The 2,500-nt window shown below is 40.4% G+C and overlaps 1 pseudogene; it reads right to left on the bottom strand.

The window, feature by feature from the left end:
- The window catches only part of LOC137616262 (uncharacterized), a 58,997-nt pseudogene extending 58,313 nt beyond the window's left edge, over positions 1–684 (bottom strand).
- Between the last annotated feature and the right edge of the window lie 1,816 nt (positions 685–2,500).

The raw sequence follows: 2,500 nt of genomic DNA, 5'->3' as shown, positions 1-2,500 counted from the left end.
GACTGCAGTGATTCCTCGTGAAGTTGCGGGCGTGAGTCCTTCGCTGAGCATAGTTATGGGCGTACCACATGCTGGATGTGGGGCGTGGCGTCGTAGGTGTGGGTGAGAGCCAATCTGAAAGCTGCCATAGTCCTCCCCGAGGGAGCTGGTCACAACCTTCGGCTCATCTCCCACCCAACAGCACCATATGGTGCCACCCACATCATGTCCCTTTCTTTGGACTTAAACACACGCCCACCAACCACCACCACCGCCCCAACGCCCCCCACCACCACCAACCAACACTGAAGCCCGCCGGCCGTCGGAAAGGGTAAAACTTTGACAACAAGAACAACTTTAAGAATCGAGAACTGGTATATGAATGTTTGATTGATCACAAATCTTCGGTTTTGTATAATGAAGAGGATGCAGGAGCGAACAGGGCCTTAGCCACCCACATAGCACGCCCAACCACGAGAACGGCGAACGAGGGAAGAGAGAGGGAGAGAGAGAGAGAAGGAAAGGGCGCCAGTAAACAAGTGCCACTGACTTCTGGCAAGAGGCTCGCGCGAGTGCCAATGCTCAACGTGTGACAAGTCCGTCCGTGGCACTAAAACATCATCTCTCGCCCCTTATGTAGCGAGGGCAGGGCGGTGTGTGCGTGCGTGAGTGCGTCGAGGCAACCGCGCGCGTGCGTGTTATGGAAACTTAGTTGCTCCACCCTTTTATAGCGACACCTTGATGCTCATAAGGGAACATTTTCTCTCTTTAACCGCCATGCATGCTTATTTTTATCGAACTGTCTCCGGCCAGATGAACAGGACACTCTAACAACAGGTAGCAGTAAAGTTCCATTTGCCTTGGTGTATTGATCAGACCTTCTGCTACTAAGGGCCATGGAGAACGATAGGGCTGGGGTGGGGTGGGGGTTTGTGGCCAGGGGGGAGGGGGTGAAGGGTGGTAGATTTTGGGGGGTTTGGGGACGGAATCGGCGAAGGAAGGAAAGGAGTACAAGATAAGGAAAGGTTTACCGAATTCCTTAGGTAGGATTGAAACTTTTCCTGGTCTATCATCCTCACGTTCACAAGATTTAATCTTCGATGTCAGGATGCAAGAAAACTGCAGATCAATCAAGCAATCACAAGCTTTAATCGAGGTGTCATTCTTTTGTTTTTCATCTCCGATTTAATAGTATGCTGATATGTTTTCTATTCTAAAGTAGTTGGATAAACTAGTTTTTGCAAAGACATTTAGGAAATTGTATAATTGATGCACAAATTTAGTTATAAAGACATTCATTAATAAAATTCATAAATCTGTGGGGAATAAGTATAACCATAATTGAATTTTTAATTGGTTACTCCTCTGCAGTTTACACGCTTCCTTTTCTTAGAATATTATCCAATTTCCCTAGTAAAAAAAAGATAACATTTTATGCTGAATATCATTATGTATTAAACTGTTTTTTTTTTCCAAACGTTTCATGAGACGTCAGAAAATATAGCTTTGCAAAATCAAATTTGACAGCGAAACAAAATCCACAGCGCTGAGTGAGACAAGACGACTGCACCTACCTTCGAAAGAATTATGATGACGATACACATTTCTGTCAGCTGACTGGAAAATCCAGATATTGTAGAGAATAGGGTTTATTTCTTTACCGTTGCTCCAAGTAAGATTGCCCCCATAATTTATAGTTTATATATGAAAGATCCGGTTTTATGGTGTGGCTCTTAAAATATTTTAATTTTAATTGTTCATTACTTCTGATATAGTTTATTCATTTCCTTGTTTCCTTTACTTACTGGGCTATTTTTCCCTGTTGGAGCCCTTGGGCTTATAGCATCCTGCTTTTCCAACTAGGGTTGTAGCTTAGCTAATAATGATAATAATAATAATAATAATAATAATAGTATTCGACGCAGTGTTGAAAAAACTTTGATCATTGTTAGAAAAAGAATAGTAGATGGCTGTAGTATAATCAACATTATGGAAGTAGTAATAATTTTGCTTTTTATTTAAATAATCGCTGGAATGAGAACTAGTGTTATTTATAAAACCAACGCTCGCCAGATATTTCTGTAAGAGATTTTGTATAATTATTTCATCTTATGAAAAAGACGAGAGGAAAAAAGGGAATTGAATTAGATATCTGAGGAATTAAAGTCAGTTTCCCCCAAATTTTATCGCCACCATAGAGAAAAAATGAATGAGGAAAATGTTTTTTTTTTTTTCTTTTTTTTATCAGACTACCGGATCTGGCGGCGATGTGCCAAGTGTCAGGGACATAGCGGGAATAATTCATATATGGTGACTACTTTCCAATAGATTACAAATTATTATTGCTATTATTTTAGTAGTAGTAGTAGTAGTAGTAGTAGTAGTAGTAGTAGTAGTAGTAAAGAGCTTACTGATATTACCATTCTGTAATTATTGTCTCTTCATTAATCAATGGTTCTTAAGTTTTCGATTGTTTCTCATTATTACAAAAAAAATAATTGCATGTCTCTCTCTCTCTCTC

This window comes from Palaemon carinicauda, chromosome 22 (genome assembly GCF_036898095.1).
Source record: "Palaemon carinicauda isolate YSFRI2023 chromosome 22, ASM3689809v2, whole genome shotgun sequence".
Classification (NCBI taxonomy): domain Eukaryota; kingdom Metazoa; phylum Arthropoda; class Malacostraca; order Decapoda; family Palaemonidae; genus Palaemon; species Palaemon carinicauda.
The sequence above is the reverse complement of the archived record's forward strand: the minus strand, read 5'-3'. Positions and strand labels throughout refer to the sequence as shown.